Source organism: Suricata suricatta, chromosome 15 (genome assembly GCF_006229205.1).
Source record: "Suricata suricatta isolate VVHF042 chromosome 15, meerkat_22Aug2017_6uvM2_HiC, whole genome shotgun sequence".
Classification (NCBI taxonomy): Eukaryota; Metazoa; Chordata; class Mammalia; order Carnivora; family Herpestidae; genus Suricata; species Suricata suricatta.
In genome coordinates, this window is record NC_043714.1 from 70,916,117 (window position 1) to 70,943,343 (window position 27,227).

The window sequence follows — 27,227 nt, forward strand, 5'->3', positions numbered from 1 at the left end:
TTGTATATGGAGAATGGCATTGTGCTGGCTACTGACTACTCTCTCTACAGTATCACTTTGACATCATCATCCACTAAATGCAAGGTTGGATGAACCAGAGATTTGACACCGGGCACTGTGGGGTGAAGGGTTATATGATGCTGGAGAAACAGAAGCCATCTTAAGAGCTCACAAGAATGGCCTTGCTCAGGGGAAAACTTCAACATGGTCCCATGGTTCAGTGGAAAATACCTTTTACCAGAGACACCTGAGTTTGGATCCCAGCATTGTTGCCATGGTCAAGTCCCTTCCCCTGGCTGAGCCTCAGTTTTCCCATCTGTTAATGAGAATGATCATCTTCATCACACCAAGAAGACTGCGCAGGGTTTTTCATGTAAAGCACCCATCACATAACAGTTTAATGAGTCCTCCATCTCCACCTTCACTCTCAAGGGGAAGAGAAGAAACAAAGCATAAAATACATAAGTTCATGCGTGTGTTTGGGTATTTTTGCAAGGCCTGCTCCCTTCTTGTGTCCCAATGTAAAATATTGTGTGAATGTCTAAGGTGGCTGAGTAATGAATAAACGCTTGTACTACAAGTCCCAAAGTGGTCAACCGGCACTTACACAGAAATGTAAATACTTTAACTTTTGTGTTGGCTGAGACCCCATTGCTCATAATTCCCTTTAAGTAAGTTCTGTCCTGGCACACACAAGAACAACTCCTTCCAAATATTTTGCTCTGGAAAGCTTATTGGAGCAATTACAGACATATTGTTCTACACTGATCTATCAACACTACCATTTAATGCGAGGCCTGCCTCACTAGCTATAATAGAATCGAGGTTTATGAGACAATCCCAGGGCTAAACCCAATGCCACCTTAGGATCTGCAGAGCCAGCTGCATTTAAAACGTATACCGGTGGCTCCAAAAGCTAAGCACTCTGTCTCAATGAAGGGGGCCTTACCTCTGCATGATGTGTGCTACAGAGTAATAGAAACTTAATAGCAGCCAAGTGTCAGAAAGACCCTAATCATAGAAAAGCAGAGGGGAAAAAGTGGTAAAGCTTGCCTCAAGAGATTTCAGCAAAAAAGTTCTCTAAGAGGTAATAAGGTTGGAAGTTTTTCAAAAACTGGTCGTGGGAGGCACTGTGAGTGATTATGGTGAGGAGCTAGTGAGAAGACGGCCTTGGCCTAACCTCTGGAGGTTGGGTTATGGGCCAGGTGACTTGGGCAAAATAGAACTTAGCGTCTAGGGTAGTCAGTTCCGTTGGCCATAAAAGGTACCATAACACATCAGTTAATGGAAGATCTCCTTGCTGAGCTCTCTCTTTAAAATGCATCATGGATAGTTGGAGGAACACGGGCTTCACAGACCCAGGTTCAAGTCTTAATGTCACTACCAGTTGTGAAACTTTAGGCAAATGAATTTCAAATGGACTTTCTGAATCTCTGTATACATTTCCTAATGCTTCCCGGGTAGTGACGTAATAAACAAAATAAATGGGGTTGCATATATTCAGCATATAGAATGTTATCTATTCTCTGTTAACCATGTCACAAAAGAAAGAGGATTTGATGATCATTTAGCTTGTTGCCCCATCACTTCCTTCCCTTCAGCCTCACCCACTGCCCTCCTGGCTGGTGCATGATGTGGAAGGATGGTAGGAGTTAGAATCTTGCTCTCCCAGGCTCTGCCATCCACCAGCTGTGTTACATAGCACGTAAGTCAACCTCTCTAAGCCATGGCTTCTTCATCTTTAAAAATAAGTGTGGTAGGGGCGCCTGGGTGGCTCAGTCAGTTAAGCAGTTGACTCATGACTTCAGCTCAGGTCATGATCTAATGGTTTGTGAGATCGAGCCCTGCGTTGGGTTCTGTGCTGACAGAGGGGAGCCTGCTTGGGATTCCCTCCCTCTCTCTCTCTTTCTCTCTCTCTCTCTCTCTCTCTCTCTCTCTCTCAAAATAAATAAATAATAAAAACATTTTTTTAAGTATGGTAGAATCATCCCCAGTTGGTGGTTGTTCCACATGGCAAAAAAGATAAAGTGTGTGAAAGCACTTTATAATTTGTGAGGACCATTCATATATTAGTGGCTGAAATTGCATTAAGAGAACACAAGGTCTTGGAAACCTTAACTGACACGTTCAAGGTCTTGCATGAGCACAGACATGGAGAACAAGAACGGAGGTAGAAATTTAAAGTTGAAGAATGCAAGAAAATCGCATTTCCTAATTCACAAGTGACAATGAGTGATGCTAAAAGACTGTTTCACTTGGGTGTCATTCTCAAAGCCTATACATAACACATATGTTATATGTGCATGTGTCTATGTGCATAGCACACACCTACATACTATGCATGTGTACATTAATGTGCATGATATGGGCAAGTAGGCATATACTACACATATCTACATGTAAAGAGAATGAGAATGGAGTTGGATTTTTTTAAGAAGGTAGATTTCTATTTTAAAAGTCAAACAGATTTTGCTTCTACTGTGACAGCTGAATTTGACTTTAAGGCAGGATCGCCCTTTGTTTATTTATTTTTGTGTGTGGAGCGGCTGTGAACGCAATCAAGTTACCCAAAAGCTGATGCTTCAGACAGAGATTTCTCTTCAGAAAAGCAAATTGGATACAAAAGCCATGGCACATCCTGAAAGGTTTGAGGTTGTTTTTCTCCTAAATTGTCTTCAGACTGCCACGCTCCTGATAACCACTGGAAGATGCTTGGGAAGTAAATTGGTCCCATTAGATTGAAAGAGACATGCAGGCTGGGACAGAAAGGGCCTCAGTACGTGATTCACCCCAGGCTGGAAGACAGACTATGAAGAAGTCGGCTGGTGGCCTCTTTCACTGGCATTAATTAGAAACAATACAGACTGAAGGGGGTGTGGGTGGTAACTACATTGACTCCATCATGGGGCAAAGCATATCCTTGTGAGAGGTGTGAGGTTTTCACTGAATATTCCCACTGCCCACTTTTTTCTTGCCCTTGTCATACATCTGAAACATTATAAATTCATAAATAAATATAATAACTCAAAAAAAGAACTTCAAGACTCCATCTTTCTTTCAAGGTTTTGACCATCACAAGACAACTCCCTTTAAAAGAGGAGATAGGGGAAAAGCTAGGAGAAGACTCTCATCTGAATGAAGATGCATCCTCTGAGTGTTTTCCCTCATCTCACTTGTTTGTATAGTTCACAGGAGGGCAGGTGAGGCCCAGGCCAGGGAACAGGAATGGTAAGTGACCACACAAGTGCCTGAGTGACATTAATGGGACAGTGACAGTCATGGTGGCATGCCATCTGGTAAGGTGGAGGCGGGGCAGTAGTGCAAGAGAATAACGGTCAGCTTGGGGTGCAGAGAGTGAGTTGGAGGAGCCCTCGCCAACACTGTGAGAAGTTAGTGCTTTGCTAGATTTGAACCTGGTAGATTAATTAAATATTGCTATCTGGGGCTTAGAATCAAGGGATAGAAGCTGAGTATTTTCTAATGGGCACTTGAGATGGCTCTACTTCAGTCTACTAGATGAGACAGACTAACATGTACAATATGGGGAAGGCACAGTCATTTGACTTTGAGAGCCCTGGGAGGTGACAGGGCTTCTTGGTATAGGACAGAGAAAATTATGATTCTAGACCTCCTACCAAAGGGCTCCAGCTTGTCACCTCAATACCAGAAACAAGGTAGGTGCTCAGGCACGTTTTCTGACTGACCCAAGTGGCCACATTTGAACCCAGGCCTGTCTCCTGGCAGCCGTGACAATCTCCCTCAGGCTGCCCAGCTCTGGAGTGCCCACACATGCCAGGCACCATATTGGATCCTCAACTGCCATCCTCTGCTTGCCTCCCTGCAGAAACTTCTTCCTTCCTTGGGTTTTCCATTTACTTCCTGCATAAAGATTCCGTTTATTTCATGCCAGAGTAAGCTTCAGCCTTGAATCACAACAACGAACATTATCTGACATCAATTGCCACTGCTTAAAGAGGTTTAGGCTTGACGGACTGTAAAGTTGTTTGCAGAGCTGGAGCTGAGTGACAAAACGCCCGTCAGGAGGCGTAAACCTGTCAACTGCAATTACCCACGAGGGATTCCACAGAAGCAGAAAAATTAAACCTGGTAAATCCAAAAGGCCCAATTGGAATGACTTATTTATTGGGCATCATTTATGAAAGCTCCCAAATGGACTTTGTTCTGCATGGGATTTTGCTTTTTCCCTATTTGCATAGGACAGATCTGCATGTGGAAAGGGAAGTGTCTGGAAGTTGCCAAGGTACTTTGCACTCTTCAAGCTCTAGGTCTTATGCCAGATGGCCAAAGCCATCCACCAGCACCACCAACGACAGCCACAGTTCCAAACTCTCTCAGCAAAGGGCACCAGGAAGCTCCTGGCTCAACTTGAGAGACCCCACTATGGTGCTCAGCAAAATGCCATCTTCAAAATGTTGGGGCTGAAATTATGATGATCACCGAACCCCACTTTTCCCTCTCCTGTTCACACTGCTAACCTAAATTCCCAGTTTCCCTTGCAGTTAGCTGGGGTCATATGTCTACGTTTTTGTAGGTGGAGTGAGTGTTCACGACAGGTCATACCCACCAGCTCATGGCTCTTCTTCCTTCCTCCCATCCCAAGCTTGGCACATGTGTGACACAATGCTTGATGGCCTTTGGTGGTGAGGGAGCCGCTAAAAGCAGGGGACCTGTGCCCCCAAGGGATGTCAAGGAACCAAGTTCCCCTGCCATCCTCACTGTCCCAGTTCCCAGTGGAGGGAAATTATAAAGTAAATGGTGGCTGCAGACAAAGAAGACTTTAAAATATTCTTTGAAAAATGGGTAGGATTTAAGTAGGGAGAGAAAAGATCCAAAAGTTATCTGTGCTGGATTAAAAAGGCATTTGAAGGCAGGGAATTTACATTTCTTAGGAATCAAAGAAGTGGCCCTGAGCACAGGATCACTGATCTCATACTTGGAACTCTAATAGGGCATCTCAAACACATAATCCAAATTAAACTCTTATGTCTAAATACCTTGCCCCTTCCCCTAAAAAAAGACATTTCCCTATGCTTCCAACTTAGTAAAAGTTGAGCAAGCCCACTCTCTCAGTTTCAGAGCCCAGAATATATGAGGCCAGACTTGACCCCGTTCTTTTCCTCATGTTCTATATACATCCTAGTAGCAAATATTATCAATTCTGCCTTCAGCTTTTACCCAGATCCAACCACTTCGTGTCACCAAACATTACTGGGAACATTCCGACTAAGGCCTTCTTCTTTCATCTTGCTGGCTTCTTTTTTTTTTTTTAAGTTTATTTATTTATTTTGAGGTTGGTGAGGGTTGGGAGGTACGTGACCAGGGGAGGGGCAGACAGAGAGGGAGAGAGAGAATCCCAAGCAGGCTCCATGCTGTCAGTGCAGAGCCCGATGCAGGGCTTGAACCTATGAACTGTGAGATCATGACCTGAGCTGAAATCAAGAGTCAGATGCTCAACTGACTGAGCCACCCAATTGCCCCTCACCTGGCTTCTAAAGCTTCTGAATTCACTTCCTTGTGTCCATCTTCACTCCCTCTACCCAACACCACCACATTTCGTGGTTCCCCACAGCCAAGACCACATGAAAATGCGAAATCAGAGCCATATAATGTTGCTTATTACCTAGTCCCTCGACTGGCACGTAAGCCCCAACAGAACAAGACTTCGAGGCATGTTCACTGCTGTGCTCCTGCTTTCTCCCCCTTTTCACTTAGCTTTATATTATAGACTTTTTACTGCATTGTTTATAAACACAATGTGCTTTGTTCTGATAATTTTAGGAGTCTCTCCAATGCTGGTGGCATTTAAATGGAGTCTTGAAGAATAAGTAGCATTTTGTCAAGAGGGGGAAAGCCATTCCAGCCAGAGTGAACCACACAACATTAGAACGTAATATCCACGGGCCCAGAGAGCTTGTGTTTTGTATTCACTTCTGCGCCCTCAGCAGCCAGTATGGTGCCTGTGAACAGTGCCAACTCAATCTGTAGAATGAATGAGATTTCAATAAGGAAAGGACTGGAAAGGCGAAACTGATTAACTCCAGGAAGAATACAAATGCTGTGTGATTTATATGTATTGTATTGAATTACAGTAGTCAGGACCTTTGGTAGCAAGTGACAGGAACCCAGCTTGGACTAGCTTAGGGAAAAAGGAAAATTAATCAGATGAATACCAGGTTTATACGAGGGGATCAGGGATTGGGCTAACCAGCAGGTCAATGTCTTCCAGCCAAAGACCATCAGGAACACATCTGTAGTTAAACGAGCCGGATTTCTCATTCATTGAACCAAGGAAGAATTCCCACTGTGAAAGACACTCAATGAATACATCTCAATGTAAGACGACATTGGGAAGAACCTATTTTAGGATTTGGACTTCGGGTCGGTGATTCCATGGAGGCTTCAAAGAAGTGAGGGAATGTTCTAGACAGGCTGCTCTCAGGTAGCAAAGCATAATTCTGACTGGTCATCTCCGGAACTCTTAGCCATCAGGAAGGCAGGCTGGGGCAATGCTAAACTTCAACTGGTAAAGAAATGTAGTCACTAACATCATCCAGGACAGGGGGGTGTTGTTATTTAGTGGCTTGGACAACACTCACACTGTTTTCTGTGTTCAGACATGATTATGAAGTGGTTCTGTGTTAGCCTTGATCCATCCCTGTCACATAGTGGCCTTTTTTTGATGTTGATGTTCTGTGAAATTGTTTATGTTCACTAAGAGAACACCAAGGACGCACTGTGAGGGCTAGGCCAGTTGCAGGATGTGGCGTCTGTTTCTCTTTCTCTCAAGGACAACAAGAGAAAGGCAAGAATGCAAGTGGGCTTCAAGGAGAGTGGAAACCAAGGACCTGAACAGATCAGCTTCTCTCTCTCTGCCCATATCTCCTTCCTACCTCTCTCCATGGCTCAGCTGACTTCGCATTGTAGGCAATTCCCTTTATTTTGGGAAATATGGTGACTGGAACATGCAAGTTTCACGGTCTACGGGCTCTCGTGAATGAAGAACATGCTGACTTTCTTAGTTTACATTAAGAGAAACTCTTACTTTAAAATTCTCATTGTACAAGGCTGAGTCAGGTGCCCATCACAAAATGATCAGCTAGTATCATGCAGGTGGTGGGGGCGGGGGGTATTCTGGAGGAAAATAGTAGTTTTTCAATTCTTATTTGAGCCAAACCAAATAAAATGATGGTGCCCGAGGGCGAAATCTGAAGTAGTCCATTTCCCCAAAAGTCTTCCATAAAGCCCATTGTGAGAAAGTAACAGTTTATCCAAGATGACATTTTCTCCAAACTTGCCAACCATGGGGAGACTCTGCCATTTTTACCCTCTGCTCAGATTATCACGGAAAATAAAGAGTTCTTGCTTCATGTCTGGTCCCTGTTAACGCATATCGGATCCCTTGGTCTAGAAACTTCATTTTTGCTCTTTCTTTTAAATGGCTTTATTTTCTTATTTGCAAGGGGCCATTGGCTGCACTGGACACTAACGTTCCCCCTGCAGCAATCTCTAGCATTTCAATGACATCACAGGCCATTTCATTTCATAATAAGGTTCTTTTATTATTCCCCCAAGCATGCAAATCAAATGGCATCTGGGGCCCAAGTCTTTGCTCAGCAAAGCAAGCGAGCAGAAGGTGCCAAGTCGAGGATGGCTTTGCTTCTGACAGCTGCGTCTGTTAATGGAACTGCTCCCTGCCTTTCCCTCCATTGTATACGCTTCTCTGCCTTCCTACCAAAGTAAGCATGTCTCATTGTTGATTTGAGAAGAAAAACGGTATCTTGGGGGGGAAGGGGAGACAGCCAAGAACTTACTGGGCACTTCCCACGAAGGACTATGCAGGCATTGTTTCCCTTACGCTTTCCAAAGGCCTCAGGCTGGAGGTCAAGTTTAACTCCAATTTACAGATGCAGAAACCAAGGATCAGTGAGTTGAAGCTTCTTGCTCGGGGGCACACAGCTAGTAAAGGACAACACTGCAGTTTCCCAGGACACCATCTGGAGCGAAAGGACACACAGGCCCGGATGGAGAAGTCTCCCATTGGTGGGGCAGGAGCTGGTGTCCAAATACTGGGGGGACACGGCTGGTAGGTGTAGGGGTTTGGAGAGAAGAAGTGAAATCCAGCTTCTGAAGGCCAGAGACAAGCAAATGGTAGGCTGGGAGTTTGTCGCTCACTTCCCTTCTTCCTTTCTTTTGTCCCCCCTTCTCATCTTTCCTTCCTTCTTCCCTCCTTTCTTTTCTTCCTTTCTACCAACCCACAAATAATTGCCCCAGAGCAGGTACTATGCTAGGAAACCAGAACACTGAAATGACGTAGCCATGGCCATACCTTCAAGAACTGCTGCAGAGCAGAAGCTACGTTATGGGATCAGTCTCACAGTGAACTGGTGTGCCGCCCAGGAACTCAGAGAGGTTCTTCGTTAGACAAAGCAATATATGCGAGTAGAAAGGACAGGAGTTCGCAATGTGGAGTTTACGCAAAAGTGTCAGGGTGAACCCCATGACCACCCACCTTAAGAAAAAGAGATGGACTCCCAACCCTCCTATGAATGAAGAAGAGTGATTTTCATCCTAACAAGACAGGACTGGACAGATGGGGGCTGGGTCTGCAGAGACTCTCGGCTGGATGGATGAGGCAGGGGACAATGCCAGTAACAGAGCAGTGGCCTCAGCTGTGGGAATCCATTCCATTCAATTCTTTTCAGCACGGTGTCCTCACCTGCTCCTACTTTTACCTTGGCTCAGAGCCTCCCTCCATCTATTTAAGTAATAGCTTATCGAGTATCCTCTGTGCATCCATCATTCTATGAGTGCTGGTGATACAAGGGTCAATGTGAAGGAGACAGTCCTGTACTCACAGGGTGGAGGAGTCAGAAACTGATCACATACCCACACACAAACGAAACAAATAATCCCTACGTGCAATGGGATCTAGTACGGAAGGAAGGAAACAGAGTGACGCATTCAGGGGTCACGAGCTTCACTTCGCAGGGACTGGAGTCACATCTCCTTATTTCACTTATGTTGGCTTTGCTTACATTAGACGGTCTCCCAGGGTGAAGGCCCACCCATCCCCTCTCCCCAGAAGAAGCAAGGTTTGATTCAGGATCCAGAGCAAATTAACTCATAGTATTTCCCATTGCAACAATCCCAAAGTCATTCCCTTCTGGTCCTGTGATGCCCCATTGCGTGTTTGTGAGTTTCCCCGACAGGGACCCCACTAGTGGACGGGCGATCTCTGCTTACGGCTCTCCAGGCTTAAGAACTACCGCACCTCCCATGGACGCCATTAAGTCCCTAGACAGTTCTTCTAGAAGGACCATTCTTTCTTTCATGATCACTTTTGAATTTTAGTCAACAAACAGTGCAATATTGGTTTCAGGAGTAGAATTCCCATCACCCATCTAGCCATCTACTCTTAAGTTGTTCTGACTGAACTTGAACACTGGTCTTAGTTTAACCATGAGGGGCCCCAAGGGATATGTTATCTAACAAGTCACTATGAGCTAGTGCCTACAGATGACCAGCCTCTCATATGTTTGAAGACGGTTCTCATAAATCCCTCGTTGTTCTCCTGGCTAAATCAAAAAGGAAAAGCTTATTGTATCCCAGAGTGTGGGTTTACTATTAGTTGGCGATGTAACCTGAGTATAGAATCTACTATCATCATAAGCACCAATTATTGTCACATATAAAATGAAAGCCCTGAAGCTCCCAGCTGCAGACGGTTTTACCTTCACTCAGCCAGACACGAGACAGCATAATGGAAAGAGTGTTGGCTTTGGAATCAGAGAGAACTGGACCCCAATTACTGCTTCTGCATCTACAAGCCGTGCAGCCTTTGGCAATTTTCTGAACATCACTAATCTTATATTCCTTACCTATAAGATAGAAACAGTGGAACCTGAAAATCAGTGCTGCAACGAGAATTAGGCATTACTTGAATAAAGCACATGACCCCGGGACCTGTGAGTATCAACTCAAAGCACAGCCCCAATTTGCTTTAAAGAATGTTTGCATCCACAGGACAGAGCAGCAGTGAGGGATTTCAAAGATCATCTGGTCCAGCACTCTCAAGTCAGCAGACGATGAAAATAAGGCTACAATGTTTTGCTTAAGAATACACAGAAGAAGAACTCCAGGCTTGTGCTCACCTCACATGCCCTGTGTGCTCTGAAGCCTTGGAACTTGGCACAGAAGATGTGGCTTGCTAGGACACATTAAGGAAAATTCCAAAGAGAGTCCACCCCTGTCCTGTCACCCCAGGGCAGCCCTAAATTGATCTTTTCAATATATTGGTGTTCCATCAAAGTTTTTATTTTAAAAAAATGTGTTCTACAGTTAAAAAAAAATAACGACACTGTACATCTCCTTCTTTAGAACACATGTTCCAAAGCCTTAAGGAAAGGATATCTACTTGGCTAATATTGCCTCCCTGTTGTGTTTTTTCTCTAGGGAGTTAAAAATTTTTAATGTGCTTATATTAACACAGGTTGTCAAGTTTTAATTAGTCTACATTTGATTGTGAGGAACTTTACTTACCAAGATCAACTGATTTCCCTGGACACCCATTAAAAACCTATTTTAAAGGTTTAGCTCAGTTATCTGGGTTGAATGGTTGAAACCAAACAATTTCAAATAACAGAGGCAGGCAGGCAATTGGAAGCACTTTTCATGGGCAAGATAGGGAATGGAATACAGAGGCCCTCAAAGTAGAAGGAGCAGGGTTTCCGTGAGGATTTTCATTAGAAACGATTTCCTCACAGAGGACAAAGAACCTACTGCCCACCAGAGTCATGGCGCTTGACCCCTTCTGCCTAAGAAAGTATAGATTTGGATAGGAAAATGGGTCTGAACAGAAAAGCAGAGCAAGGGGACTGCAATTTTAAGTGCTTATGCATCTTTTGCTCTTCGCTTACTTTCAACACCTTTCACTACAGAGAAAAGGATGAAGTTCTAAAATGGTGGGGGTTTTGCATTCAGGTCCCTTCTGAGCTCTCCCTTCTCAGCGCCTCCCCAGACAGTGGGCTCCCTTTGTCCAGCCAAGAGAACTGCCTACAATCTCCCAGATGAGCTGTGCTGCCCTAGAGCGCCATCTTTTCTCACCTGCTTTCCCCTTCGCCTCACATGCTCTCCCCTGCTTACCCATCAGATAACCTTGCACCAATGCTGCCTCCCTCAAGTAGTGTCCCCTGGGTGCCGCAGCCAGTGGAAAGCCCTCACTTGATGCCCTCATTATTCCCCGGCTGCTCCTCCATTACAACATTACCTCTCCCTATTATCATAATTCAAATATAATTATAATAGTAATAGCAACATTGAATGTCTCTTTATTCTCCCATCCATTTATTGTGAATGATAGTATTATCTCTATTATATGGTGGAGGGAACTAAAGCCCAGGGGAGTAAAGGAAGTTGTTCAAAGTCACACAGCTAGTGCGCGGTGACCTCTGCTGAGAACCTAGGTTTGGGACCAAACTGTGAACATCCCAGACTCTCTCTTTGGGCAACATGAGGCCCCAGAGAGAGGAAGACTCTGTTTTCATCACAAATAATATTAGTTCTACCTAAGACTAGGGTAATTACACATGGTCCCTGACTTATGATGATGGTTCAGCTTAAGATTTTTTCAATGTTATGATGGTGTGAGAGCATTCAACTTCAGTAAAAACAATGCTTCAAATTTTGCATGTGGTCATAAAGCTATCATGTGATAGAGCCACTGTCTCCGACACCAAAATCCATAGTATTTGCACAACATGACCATTCCCATGACTATGTGATTCTGATGCAGATGGCATACATTTTGCTTATCTTCATCAATAGGTTTTATATACAAAAAGGGAATGCTCATGGTATCTTTATGCCTGGCTCATTGCCTGACATAGAGCAAATGCTCTCTGCTAAGTAACCATTTTCAGCTTTGAGATTATTGTCCATATTTCAAAGGCATGAAAGTCATGGCTCAAGTGATCAAGATTAAATGCATAGGAAGCCGTGAACTTGTATTCTTTTCCAGTTCATTGAAATAATGATCCATGGTTCTCTACCTTCCAACCAAACCTCTAACCAAGAATAGATGCAGATATTATTGGAACAAATTATAGCATGTTTATTAATGTATGCAATAAAAACTTGTTGCATCATTGGATCTTACATGAGAGTGGGGGACACAGGCGTTAATGGAACAACCATCCAATCAGATATAAAACTACAATAGTGGAAGAAGCAATGACAGAAATACTAGATTATAATAAAGCATAAAAATGGGAGTCTGACTTAGAAGGCTAGCTTGGAGAAGACCTTCCTGAGGACATGAAGAGCAGGTAAGGATCTAGAGGATGAGTAGGAGCAAATGAAATAAAGAAAAGAAAGAAGAGCAACTGCCTTGCAAAAGGCCGAGTTGATTCACTCAACAAATATATAATGAATGTATACTGTTTACCAGACACTGTAATTAGATGCTTGGAATATAATGATAAGCACTATATACATAGTCCCTGCCTTTATGGCATTTATGGTGTCAAAGGAGATAGAAAGACATTTAAATAAGTAATTCTAAAGGAGCATGATAATGCTATAAAAAGAGAGGTATTAAAAAAAAGAGAGGTATAGCATGCTCTCGGAGCCCAAAGCAGGGTAGTGTATGTGTGTGGGGGGCAGGGGGGTGCAGGGGGTGGGGTGGGAGGAAGGGACAACCATATCAACAGAAGCTTCCCATGGGAAGTGAAAATGTATAAGCCAAGATCTAAAATCTGAATCGTCCTTGGATGTGTTTTGCCAACCTGCTTTTTTGGGAGGCCTAGGTGCGAAATTCTGCATAATTAAGACTCTGGGAGCTAGAATCTCTTTTCATATTCTAGGGCATTCCCTTAATACTACTTTTGGTGTTGTGTCTGGGTTCCCACTGGAGCAAATCTTAGTCAGGAGTTAGACAGAGAGCTCCTCAATTTGATATGCCCATCAGATCCAATCATTCTACATGCCATTTAGATTCTTGGCTTCAGCTCCAAGCAGCCTCCTTGGAGAAGCAGGACTTTCTGGTCTTCTATAAATTTAGGTGCCCTTTTAATCCTTCAATAGCCATCTACTGGGCACACATCAGAAGACCAACCATCTGTCAGATGTAGATGAGTGGGAAGAAGTAAGAAGTATAAAACATTCTGTATTCTGAGAATGTGAAAGGGAATGCTAGAGTGAAACAGACTATGAACTTGAAATTAGAAGTGGATTCAGATCCTGTTGTTGCCGTCTACCCTGAAGAGATAAGACTAACTGAAGGGGAAAGATGGAAGGCAGAGTGAGCAGGTAGGTCACTGAAAAGCCTCATCTATCTACCTAATATCAGAGACCATGGGTCAATGTGCTCTACCCACTTAGTGATTTTTTTTTAATGTGTGTAACATATAAATATCCAAGGACCCACATAAAAACTAAAATTTGTTTGTTCTCATGGAAACTCAGAAAATATAGAAATGCAAGATGCAAATTTTTATTTAACAAACATAAATTGCTGCTAGGAAAAAAGTACAAGTTGCAACTACCTGATTTGAAAAGGTCTATCCGGGATGCCTGGGTGGCTCAGTCGGTTAAGTGTCCAACTTTGGCTCAGGTCATGATCTCATGGTTTGTGGGTTTGAGCTTTGCATTGGGCTCTGTGCTGACAGCTAGCTCAGAGCCTGCAGGCTGTCTTCGAATTCTGTCTCCCTCTCTCTCTGACCTCCTCTCCCCCTCTCTCTGATCTCCCCTGCTCACACTGTCTCTCTCTCTCTCTCACTCTCTCTCTCAAAAATAAATAAAACATTAAAAATTAAAAGTAAATAAAAATAAAAAAACAAAAGGTCTATCACTTTGCCATGTCACCCCCACTACCCTTCCCCCCACCCAGTACAGGTACACTTAATTTATTGGTCTGACTTCTGTTAGAATTTTCTAGTTGTCTGTTGCTGCTTAGAAATTACTAAAAAAAAAAAATGAGGGTCTCAATATAACATTAATTTTATTTGACATCATTTTTAAAAATCAAAACTTCAGGCATGGTTTAGCTGGGCAGATCTTATGTCGCATTTGCCACTTATTGGTGCAGTACTATAGGCAGAACAATGGCTTCCCAAAGATGTCCATGTCTCATTCCTGGAACCTAGGAGTAGGTTATAGAACACGGCAAAGGGGAATTTGAGTTGCAGGTGTCATTAAGTGTCCTAATCGCTGATGGTAACCAGGGAGATTATCCTGTATTAGCCGGAGGAGCCCAATGTAATCACAAAAGAACTCACACATGGATAAGGGAGACAGAAGCAAAGGTAGGAATGATGCAGTGTGAGAGGATGCAACCCACTGGTGTTGGCTTTGAAGACACCGCAAAGGAACCAGAAGCTAAGGAATGTGAGCAGGCTTTAGACGCTAGAAAAATCAAGAAAACTGGTTCTATCCAGAGCTTCTAAAAAAAGAACACAGGAATGCCTGGGTAGCTCAGCTGGTTAAGCATCCAGCCTTGACTCAGGTCATGATCTCACATCTCGTGAGTTTGAACCCCACATAGTGCTCTGTGCTGACAGCTCAGAGCCTGGAGCCTCCTTTGGTTATTGGGTCTCTATCTCTCTCTGCCCCTTCTTTACTCGTGGTCAGTTGGTCTCTCTCTCTCTCCCTCAAAAATAAACATTAATTAAAAAAATAAATGAAAAAAGAACACAGTCCAGCTTACACTTTGATGTTGGCCCAATGAGGTCCATGTCAGTCTTCTCATCTGTATGACTGAAAAATAAATTTGTTGTTTTAGGCCACCAAGTTTGTAGTAATTTGTTACCACATCAACAAGAAATTAATACAACTGCCATCTCTTGGTGATGTTAATTTTGCAGCTGGGCTAATCTGGAGGGTCTAGAATACCTTCATTTATATGACAGATGCCTTGGCTAGCAGGCTGGGCTCTACCAGGACCCTCACCTTCCTCATATTCTCTGTACTTATTCCCTCCAGTAGGGAGTCAGGCTTCTCCCATGGCAGCTCAGGGGTTCTGGAGATCCATGGTGGACACTGCCAGTCTTCATAAGGCTAAGATTAGACCTAACATAGTGTCACTCCTTCTGCACTCAGTTGGTCAAAGCCATAAGAAACTCAGAGGAAGAGGAAATAGACCCCATCTCTGGATGAGGACAGTTCTAAAGAATGCGTGACCATATTAGATCTTCCAGAGCCATCCATCTGGCCTCAAACGACATCTATTTCTTCTGCGTGCAAAATGCCTTCATCCTCCCTGAAAACCATTCAGCTCTCATCACGTTGCACCATTATTTGAAGTCCAGGATCTCACCATCTAAATGCAGACAGCTGTGTGTGAATCTGTGGACCCCCAAGTACTTCCTCATTTGAACACACATGAAATAAAAATACTATTCATTATCTACCCTTGTACACATACCCAAACGTTCCCTACAGTGGTAGTGTAGAAGCAGGGTGACTGTCATAGACACTCCAAAAAGGGACACACTGGGGGTCTGTAGCCATCCTCAGCTCATAGACATGCTCACCTCCAGCTAAGCTGATGCCATCAGTTTTCTAATTAGGGCCCATTTCTGCCCCTGGGAATAATTTCCCACAGTTACTGATTCTGCCCCCCTCCCCTGAGTCTTCTTTTCTTTTCTTTTTGAAATAGCCTGCCTCTTAGACTAAATGTAGCTTTCTCAGGCTTCTTCCTCCAAGTAGAAGGTTGAGGGCTCAGAGTCCTCTTTTCACTGTATACTGTCTCTGCCCATTTCAGCCCAAGCTGATACAATCACTTTGAAAACTGAGTGGGTTTCATCTGTAGAAAATTATAATCCTCTTCATCAGGAAGAAGTGAGATCTAGATTTTCTGAAACAGGCCATTCTCTACCTTTAAAAAATTTTTTTTAAATGTTTTTATTTATTTTTGAGAGAGAGAGAGAGAGAGATGGCATGAGCAGGGGAGGGTCAGAGAGAGAGAGAGAGGGAGACACAGAATCCGAAGATAGGCTCCAGGCTCTGAGCTAGCTGTCAGCACAGAGCCTGACGTGGGGCTCAAACCCACGAACCGTGAGATCATGACCTGAGCCAAAGTCAGACGCTCAACTGACTGAGCCACCCAGGCGCTCCAGGCTCGTTCTCTACCTTGAGCAGCCTGTGAGGTTACTGAGGGAGCTCACCAGTAAGATTCCCTGAGCTCCTGCTTCCAGCAAAAATGTAGTACAAGGCATGCCATCATGTCTTTCTGAGATTAACAAAGGTTCTTAAATCCTAGATACACTTTCATCTTATGACGTGTCCTCTGCCCTGAATTTGATCTTTTCCTGGGGCCATTTCTTACTTTAGAAACCTCCTGCTGGCTATAGTCCCCCCCCCCATGCCCCTCCCCCAGGGCCTTGGAAATTTTGTTTGAAAATAAACAATTCCTGCTCTAACATCTCTCTCTTTTCTTGTGCTTTATAATAGGCAACTAGAAGTGAGATGGCACTTTCAACATCATGTATGGAGATCTCCTTAGCTTAATCCTCCTCCTCCTTACGTATGTTTTCTATTTGTCATGTTACCTACCAAGAGTCATCTTGAGGGCCCTCCATCTACACCAAACAGCCATTCTTACAATTAATGGCATATGTAGTAGGTTGGCTCCAGCTCCTACTCCAAATTCTGTTCAAGTTAACGAGTGCTACACAATGAAATACCCCAAAGCTACATGGTATGAAACAGTAATCATTTTATTCTTACCTCATGACTTTGCAGGTCAAAAATTTGATCAAGACTCAGCAGGGTGATTTCTTCTGCTTCGTGCAATGCTGACTGGGCCAGCTGTTGACTGAGCAATCTGGAGGGTACAAGACAGCTCCACGCGTGCCTAGAAGCTTGGGGGGATGCCTGGAAGGCTGGGTTCAGTGGCCCCTTTCATCATGATATAGTCTCAGGATTTCCCCATGTGGTCTCTTCAGTAGGACATAGGGACTTTTTGCATATTGGCCCGTGGCTCTAAGAGAGGCTAAAGTGAACAGTCTTCTTAAAACAAGGCCCAGAACTGGGAAAGCACCACTTTGCCACACTCCACTGACCTTATTTGTAATCCAAGATTTAATGGGATGAGTACTGAGAAATGTTCAGATATCTTGAATCTGCCAAAACGTATGAATTTATGTCCTCTGTGTTATCTCATATACAGCTGAGGGTCACTGGAGAGCATATGCAGGGGAGGATTGTACCAGATAACTATGTCAGAAATATGCATCCTGATAGGTAGGGCAGAAGACTGAAATCAGGAGACCAATTAGAAGACCAACACATTCAGAACTAAGGACAAGAGATGGTGGCAGCTCTGATTCAAAGGAGGAATGGGTTTTCAAGGGAAGAGACAGATTCAGTTAATGTTTAGGGAATAGAATCAACAGAATGTGGGAAGCTGGGGATCACAAAGAGTCAAGAACAGCTCCCAGGGAAGAGAATGTTGGGACCACAGGGTAAGAGGGAGCTCAAGGCAAGGACAGAGCCCCTCTGGATGAGAGATAAATGTAGCTCAGCCTTCGCAGCAAAGCCTGAGCTACTGGATTTACTTTGCAGCCTCTTGTAAAACACAGCCAGAAGCAGCAGCTTCTAGCCCAAACTGGGGAAGGGGGTAGGGAGAGAAGATGATTTGGTCAGCATTAATGAACCATTAATGGGAACCATTTTAGTTCTATTTGAAATGAAATTTCCCTTTCTTTTCAATTTGTTTCGTAAGGGAATAGAGAGTGGGAGAAAGATGATATTTGTTCCAAGTCTACCTCATGGCTCCCATTCACCATGGAGGGGATTAGATGCTTTTGAACTTCACAGAGGGGTAGTTAGGGCTCATTTGTTAATGCTCATAAAGCTTGTTGTGAATGAAAATCGGTGCATCATGTGGTGATTTTTATTCTGATATGACAGGAACTTCATTTTCAGTGCCAAGCTCCAAGGGAATTAGCTGAGCCCCCCTCATTAACTTAATGGGCAGTGCATGGTCAGTTCTACTCCCTGACATTCCTCCAATGAATTCCTCTGAAAAGAGGAAAATTTCAAAGTATAATGTGGCAAGGGGACAATGATTGAAAGGGTGTTACGGTCTCACTTCTCTGCCGTTGCACATTTAACCCCCTGCTCAGGACAGTGTTTGTGAACCAAATGCAGAAGATAAGAGATAATCCCAGTGGTGCCTGAAATAAAAGCTGGAATGGGGAAGATGGCGGTTAGGCTTTAGGGGGCCCAGTGCAAAGCCAGCGGCCATGATATTGATGAAAACGTGTAATTTTATACAGTGTTCTTGCTTCAGTAAAAATAACTGAGTCTCAGATCCCAGTTTCATAAAATCCGAACCCAGAATATCCTGTTTGCTATCTTGGGATACTTTGAGGAGGCTACTTACCCTCTATGAACTCCTTATCTATAAAATAAGGGTATTCTTAAAGGTAAAAGGCTATTATGGGAATTGATGAGTTAGAACAGTGCCTGGCAAATGATGAGTCCCTAACATGTTATTAAAAACAGCATCAACAGTAACAGGAATATAAAAATGATGGTGATGGCAGTATACCCATTCATCAATCCTGACATATCTACATAAGTATAAACATCTGATGAAACAATTTGGGATTGAGGATAGCAAGATTAGGTAAGATGCAAGTACCTTGGAGTACCAAGGGCTCATTCCCTGGTAGTGGGATGAAAGGAAAGGTGATAGTGAAGGTGATGATGGTGGTAATGGTGATGGTGATGGCGACAGTAGTGATGATGATGGTAATGATCACAGTGACGATGGTGGTGGTAGTGATGGTGATGATGATGGAGATGGCAGTGATGATGATGGCGATGACGATGGTAACAATCATGGGGATGATGGTGGTGGCAGTGATGGCCGTGATCGTAATGGGATGGTGGTGATGATGGTGATGATCTCAGTCACCATCATGATAACAGTAACATCCTGATTATATAGCATCAAAGCCTAAAAAAGTGACATTTTTAAAATCAGAGAGACCTGAATCCAAGGTTGTCTGCAGTCCTTTCTAGCCATGAGGTTTGGATAAGTTAATTCATTTCTCTGAGCCCCCGTTCCCTCATAAGTAAGACAGAGATGATAATCAGAACTACTTCACAGAACTGTTTGTAAAGGTTAAATTATACAACTGGATGCACATTGCTTACTGCTCTACCTGGCACACATGCCTTGGTAATTGGTAGCTACTCATATTATTATTGTTGCTGTAGAAATTTATTGGGGTAGAAATAACATCAAAATGATTACGCTCCTCACAAGATCGAAAAACACTGTTTGAAATCAAGACTAGAAAGAGCACTGAATGAGTATGCATCATTCAGTGAAAATGCACTGCATGTAAATATATCATAGAGATGACAAAAATGGTTCAACCATAGTGAACACAGAAATGTACAGTTTGGAAATATAGTATAGAAATGGGATTTAAGAAAAACCTTCGCTCCATGTCGTATAGGATTTTTGGCACAGAAATGCAGGAGAGACGTGGTGCAAAAACGCCTTCAATCCTACTTTCCATACCGTGCAGCACGTCTACGTCTATTCCACTAAGCATAGAACCAAAAGAAGCTTCCCTGATTCCACATTAAATATTAAAAATAACCACACATTGTAATATCCAGGGGGCCTTTTGCTTTTGAAGACACTGCTGATTGGGAAGAAACATGAAGAAATTCAATGTTTCACAGAGTGCAATCAAAACATAAAAGTGGATTGCTTTTAATTACTCAAATTATGATGCAGAAAAAAAATGTCAGTACCTCAAGAAAAGTCTCCGCATTTCAAATGAGGTTCCTGCCTGTGTTGTAGAGATGTAAATGACTCCCCACTCCAGCCTTCTGTATTGCTGTGAGGGCCACATGTTTTTCAGAAATTTACTTATTCTATGAGATCTGTGGCTTTCTGGAAACCACACGGACCTGAAATCCATGGCCTTCATTATTATTCTTGTCTCCATACACTTTGCTTATATCTTCATTATGGGAAGTTTAGAGAGAGGGCATTTTGAGATATTAATCCAGTTAGTTAGTTTTTTCTATATATCTTATAGCCAGTACCCTTTTTACTTCTACTTAGGCAGAAGAATAACCTTCTAAACTCATGGCATTGATGGGAGAGAATTCCTTAGCCTAGAGAATACAGAATAAAATTCTTGGCTTTTAATTCCAAATAAAGAGGTTCTTGAAATATACACCAAAGGAATATGCTTGAAAAATGCTCACAAGATGATCACAGGAAGCTTAATGAAGGAGAGTGAATAGAAAGGCCATGGTCTAAATGTTCAAGGATATTTTTGTGTTCTTTCCTCATTTTTATGCTGGAAATAAAAGTCTATATTTTCTTTAATACAATGAAAGTGTTATTTGGCTTCTTGCATCCAGTGTTACCTTTGACAAGTATGGTATTCATCTATTTCCTCTTCTTCTGCATGTGATCTGGTTTTTCTCTTTGAAAGATTTTGGAATTTTCTTTGTAATCTTCTAAAATTTCACCTTTTTGGGGGGCAAAGTGTGTGAGTGTGTGTGTGTGTGTGTGTGTGTGTGTGTGTGTTAACTGATATCATTACTGCCTTCCCTTTAGAATTGTGAAATTCTCCGTCAATATTTCTTCAAATATTTCTTTTCCTGTTAATATTTCTCTTTCTGGAGAAACATGTCTTAAAGATGTCAATATTCGACTTCTACCCTTTATATCTATTTGCTATGTTGTTATGTTTCTCTTTATCCCTCTTGGATGCTTTCCAGGAGAGGAGCTTAGCTGTATTTCAGAATAATAATTTGTTCTTTGCCTATGTATGTCCTGTTTTTCTACCCATATATTGATATCTTTATTTCAAGAATACTTTTCTGGGCCAACGTACTGAACTTTTTCTTCCTTTAAAATGTCTTCTCCCTTGGGGCACCTGGGTGGCTCAGTCGGTTAAGTGTCCGGCTTTGGCTCAGATCATGATCTCATGGTTCATGGGTTTGAGCCCCGTGTCAGGCTCTGTGCTGCCAGTTCAGAGCCTGGAGGCTGCTTCAGATTCTGTGTGTCTCTCTCTCTTTGATCCTCCCCTGCTTGCACTGTCTCTCTCTGTCTCTCAAAAATAAATAAAAAACATTTAAAAAATTAAAAATATATAAAAATAAGAAAAATTTCTCCCTGATTTTTGTTAAAAATATCTTCCTTTACCTCTTTGAAAATACTGTAAGCATCTGTGCTTCCTGACCATGACTTTTGGTTCACTTTGTCTACTTTCTCTGCTCTGTTGTTTCTGCATTGCAGGTGTGTCTCCATGAGTCTCGTGATGTTCTGTGAGCTCACAGTCCTTGGATGGAATTTGAAGAAGGGAACAGCAAACAACTCCTTCTCGCCAGATAACTGTGCCACTCAAGGACTCATCTTTTACCTCTGAGCAGTGTCATGGCTTTCTTATTTTTTTAATGGCTTACAGAGTAGAGACACGGAATGAGTTGATTAGGCCAGCTAGTCTATCTCCATATGCTATTAAGTCTTCCTCATCTAACCAAGTCTCAGACCCCCACTATTTGCCTATCATGTTTGGCCAGCCCATGTCTGATGTTGCTCTTTCAACCATGAGCAGTCTTGTGGGGAAAGGGGAAGCATATCTAAAATGGAAACCCAGCCTAGTCCCCAACTGAATCAGGTCAGTCTGTTTTCTTCTGTGACACTATCTTTGCCAACAAAAGACCCAACTGCATTCTGTCTTCCCTGAGTCTACCGCATGGCTTCCATGCTCATTGCTCAAATCCATCAACCTCTTTATCTTTTTTTTTTTAATCATCTTTTGTGGTGTCTCAGGGTGGGGTGTCAGGGAAATAGTCAGAAACCTATATTAGTTGACCACTTTGACAATAACTGCAAATTCTCCTATCATGTGCACATGTTTTATGGCCACTTATTTTGTCATCACTGGATGGTGAAGCCATCAGTCATGAGTTGCACTAAGTGATTTTTAAATGAAAAAAGAACATCCTTTGCTGCATCCCAAAGGTTGTGAACTGTCGTGTTTTCATTTTCATTTGCTTCCATGTATTTTAAATTGCTTCATACTATTAAAGAATGAAGGAGTTAACCAGGCAAATGAAGAAGAAATTTAAAAAAATACATGAATGCAAATGTAAATGAAAACACGACAGTCCAAAACCTTTGGGGGCAGCAAAGGTGGTCCTAAGAGGGAAGTATATTGCAATACTGGTTTACCTCAAGAAGTCAGAAAAGTCCCAAATACACAACCTAACCTGAGACATTAAGGATCTAGGAAAGGAACAGCAAATAAAGTCTAAAGCCAGCAGAAGAATGGAAATAATAAAGATCAGAGCAAAAATAAATAAGACAGGAACAAACAAACAAACAAACAAACAAAAAACACCCGTAGAAAAGATCAAGAAAACTAAGAGCTCCTTCTTTAAAGTAATTGATAAAACTGACAAACAGACTTATCAAAAAGAAAAGAGAAAGAATCCAAATAAATAAAGTCACAAATGAAAGAGGAAAGATTTGAACCAACATGACAGAAATACAAATAATTATAAGAGAATATTATAAAAACTTATATGTCAACAAACAGGGAGATCTGGAAGAAATGGACAAATTCCAAGAAGCATATTAACAACCAAAACTGAAACAAGAAGAAATAGAAAATGTGAACAGACCCATAACCAACAAAGAAATTGAATTAGTAATCAAAAATCTCCTAACAAACCAAAGTCCAGGGCCAGATGGCTTCCCAGGAGAAGTCTACCAGACTTTTAAAGAAGAGTTAATACCTATTCTTCTCACACTGTTCCAAAAAAAAAAAAAAAAAAAAAAAAAAAAGAAAGAAAAAAAAAAAGAAATGGAAGGAAAGCTTCCAAATTCATTCTATAATGCCAGCATTACCTTGATTCCAAAACCAGACAAAGACCCTACTAGGAAGGGGAATTACAGGTCAATATCCTTGATGGACATGGATGCAAAAATTCTCATAAGCTACTAGCAAATTGAATCCAACAGTACATTAAAGAAATTATTCACTGTGATCAAGTGGGATTTATTCCTGGGCTGCAGGGGTGGTTCAATATTTGCAAAATAATAAATGTGATATACCACATTAAAAAAAGAAAGCATAAGAGAACCATATGACCCTCTCAATAGATGCAGAAAAAGCATTTGACAAAATACAGCATCCATTCTTGATTTAAAAAAAAACTTCAATGAAGTAATTATAAATGGAATATAATACCTCAACATTATAAAGGCCATATATGAAAGACCCACAGCTAATATAATCCTCAGTGGCAGGATTGAGAGTTTTCCTCTATGATCAGGAATGTACAGTCTCACCATTACTATTTAGAATATTACTGGAATCTTAGCCTCAGCAATCAGACAACAAAAAGAAATAAAAGGAATCCAAATTGGCAAAGAAGAAGTCAAACTTTCATTATTTTCAGATGACATGATACTCTCCATAGAAAACCTGAAAAGACTCCACCAAAAATTTGCTAGAACTATTACATGAATTCAGCAGAGTCGCGGGGTATAAATCAATGTATATAAGTGTTGCATTTCTATACACCAATAATAAAGCAGCAGAAAAATAAATCAATGAATTGATCTCATTTAAAATTGCACCAAAACCAATAACATACCTAGGAAAAAATCCAACCAAAGAGGTAAAAGATCTGTGCTCTGAAACCTATAGAACACTCATGAATGAAATTGAAGAGGACAAAAAGAAATGGGGAAAACAGTCCATGGTCATGGAGTGGAAGGACAAGCATTTTAAATTGTCTCTACTACCCAAAGCAACCTACACATTTAATGCAATCCCTACCAAAATATCACCAGCATTTTCACAGAGCCAGAACAAACAATACTAAAATTTGTATGGAACCACAGAAGACCCTGAATAGCCATAGCAACCTTGAAAAAGAAAAGGAAAACTGGAGCCTCACAATTCCAGACTTGTAGCAATATTACAAAGCTGTAATGACCAAGACAATATGATACCAGCACAAAACCAGACACATAGATCAATAGAACAGAAGAGAAAGCCCAAATATGAAACCACAACTATACGGTCAACTCATCTTTGACTAAGCAGGAAAGAATATCCAATGAAAAAAAGGGGCTCTCTTCAACAAATGTTAATATGAAAGCTGGACAGCAACATACAGAAGAATTGAAACTGGACGACTTTCTTACAGCATACATGAAAATAAATTCAAAATAGATGAAAGGCCTAAATGTGAGGCAGGAAACCATCAAAATCCTAGAGGAGAACACAACCCCTTTGACCTTGGCTGGAGCAACTTCTTACTAGACATGTTGCCAGAGGCAAGGGAAACAAAAGCAAAAATGAACTATTGGGACTTTGTCAAGATAAAAAGCTTCTGCAGAGTGAAGGAAACAATCAACAAAATGAAAAGGCAGAATATGTAATGGGAGAAGATATTTGCAAATGACATATCTGATAAAGGGTTAATATCCAAGATCTAGCTAGTGCAGCCACTTTGGAAAACAGTATGGTGGTTCTTCAAAAAGTTAGCAATAGAACTATGGTATGATCCAGCAATTACACCGTTAGTTATTTGCCCAAAGGATTCAAAGGAGTACCTGCACCCCAATGTTGACAGCGATATTATTAACAATAGCCAAACTATGGAAAGAACCCAGGTATTCATCGACTAATAAATGGATTAAAAAGATGTGGTATATATATGAATATCTTAGAATATATATATATGAATATATATATATATATATATATATATATGAATATTACTGAGCCACAAAGAGAATAAAACCTTGCCATTTGCAACGACATGGATGGACCTGGAGTACATTATGCTAAGTGAAATAAGTCAGTCATAGAAAGACAAACACCATATGATTTCACTCGTATGTGGAATTAAGGAAACAAAACAGATGAACATATAAGAAGGGAGTAAAAAGAAAGAGGGAAGCAAACCATAAGAAACTCTTAATGATAGAGAATTAAACTGAGGGTTGATAGATAGAGGGAGGGAGGGGATGAGCTAAATGGGTGATGAGAATTAAGAAGGGCACTTGTTGGGATGAGCACTGGGTGTTGTATATAGGTGATGAATCACTAAATTCTACTCCTGAAGCCAATATCACACCATATGTTAACTAACTCGAATTTAAATAAAAATTTGGGGGAAAGGGCAAAAACAAAAACCAAAGCCACATCAGGAGGATTTACTACATGCTGAACTTCGTTTTGGATCTGGTGAGAATTAAGAAGATGAAATAGACAGGCATTTGTCCTCAGGTCACTCATGGTTTAGTATAGGGAATCTCCATGGTCATCAAAGTGCGTCAGAAAGCAAGCCAAGTCTACGGCCATACCACCCTGAACGCGCCCAATCTTGTCTGATCTCTGAAGCTAAGCAGGGTCGGGCCTGGTTAGTACCTGGATGTGAGAAAGCAAGCCAAGAAGCAGGAAGGGAAAGCAACATTTCTTTGGAATGGTCCAATGTTGGGAGACAGGCTGAGACTCATAACTTGCCCATGAGGCGGCCAAAGGAACTGGCCAGCAGGGAGCTCTCTGTAGAACCACACTCTCTTCTTCTAATAAGTCCTAACCATCTCATTGGTAATAATAAGAGCAGGCATTTATCAGGTGCTTACATGTGCCAAGCACATTAATTCTTTTTCTCATTTGAGTTTCAAAACAACATCAGGAGGAAAGATACTATTTTTATTCTTGTAGTACAGTTGAGGGAACTGAGGTTTAAGAACATAAAATTACTTGCTAAGGTCATAAAATTGTAAGGTCATAAAATTCAGGGTCCAGCAGAGAATTGCATTTTCATTTACAGAGACTGAGGGGTGTGAATTGTTTTCTAATGAAGGTATACTTATGTCACAAATGTGTTACTCCTTATCTCTGCCAACGCAAGCCCTACCCATCCTTCAGAAACTGACAGACTGACTCCAGTCCCACCATAAACTCTTCCTGGGAACCAACTTTCTTCCCACAGTGCACCTAGAGCACTTATGTGTGCATCCTTGACAGCTAATCATGAACTGCCCTGGCTAACTCTCACTTATGCAATATTATTTAACTTTGTTTAATCCTTCTACATATAATGTAAAATTCTTCATGTTGGTGAATTTGTCCTAGAGATTAAAAATATGTCTTCTATAGCAAAAAATAATATTTAAAAAATCAAGGAAAAAAGGAGACTCAGTAATGGAAAAGGTCAGAAGCCGTGTTTTGGGGGCTTGGTCAGTTGAGTGTCCAACTCTTGATTTCAGCTCAAGTCATGATCTCACGGTTCGTGCGACTGAACCCTGTATTGGGCTCCATGCTGACAGTGTGGAGCCTACTTGGGATTCTCTCTCCCTCTCTCTCTGCCCCTCCCCTGCTCACCCTCTCTGCCTCTCTCTCTCAAAATAAGTAAATAAACATTAACAAATGAAGAAGAAGAATGCCTGCTTTACTTATCCCAGAGTGGATTCAAACTCTCCCCCTCCAAGCCTTATGCTTCAGCAAAGGACCTGGGGTAGCAGATGGGTGTTCAGCGTTTCAAGTTCCCTTCCCGATTTCAACCACCTGGCCTACTTGCATCTGCTTCACATACCGGGGTTTTGTGTAAGATTTAGGTGAATAAAAAGTTTCAAGTATAAAAACAAAGTTTGAAAATCACAATCATATAGTTCTTTCAGTTTACAAAGTGCTTTCATAGACAATACATTGTTTGTTTTTCTCTAGACACTGGAAAGTGACTATAATTTTACTATAATCATTTTATAAAGGTGATTCATACAGCGGCACATGGCTAGCTAGTACCACAGTGTGGACGGGTAGCCAGGTGTATCTAAGTGTATTTTCTGGTTGTTGGGGTTTTTTTTTGTTTGTTTATTTTGTTTTCTTTTTTTGTCACGAGTGGCCAAACGTTTTCTGGATAGGACCATAGAGAAAATACTTTAGAATTTGTGTGCAGTACTGTCTGCATTAAAACTACTAACATCTGCAGTGATGGTGCAAAAGCAACCATAGATAATATGTAACTAAGTGAACATGACTACGTTCCGATAAAAATGTATTTATGGACATTAAAATCTGAATATTGATTATTTTCATGTGACATAAAATATCAATCTTCTTTTGATTTATTTCAATCATTTTAAAATGTAGCATCTACTGGAAGCTTGCAGGCTATACAAAACACAGGCCGTG

The 27,227-nt window shown here is 41.7% G+C and overlaps 1 long non-coding RNA gene across 2 annotated transcripts in view; it reads right to left on the minus strand.

Annotated features, from left to right (window-relative positions):
- The window catches only part of LOC115279114, a 131,120-nt gene extending 114,313 nt beyond the window's left edge, over positions 1-16,807 (minus strand). For both annotated transcript variants that reach the window (XR_003903217.1, XR_003903216.1), the window contains exons 1-2: positions 16,744-16,807; positions 14,723-14,772 (exon numbers count right to left, since the gene is read on the minus strand). This is a non-coding gene — a long non-coding RNA (uncharacterized LOC115279114). The remainder of the gene's footprint in view (positions 1-14,722; positions 14,773-16,743) is intronic.
- Positions 16,808-27,227: the final 10,420 nt, after the last annotated feature.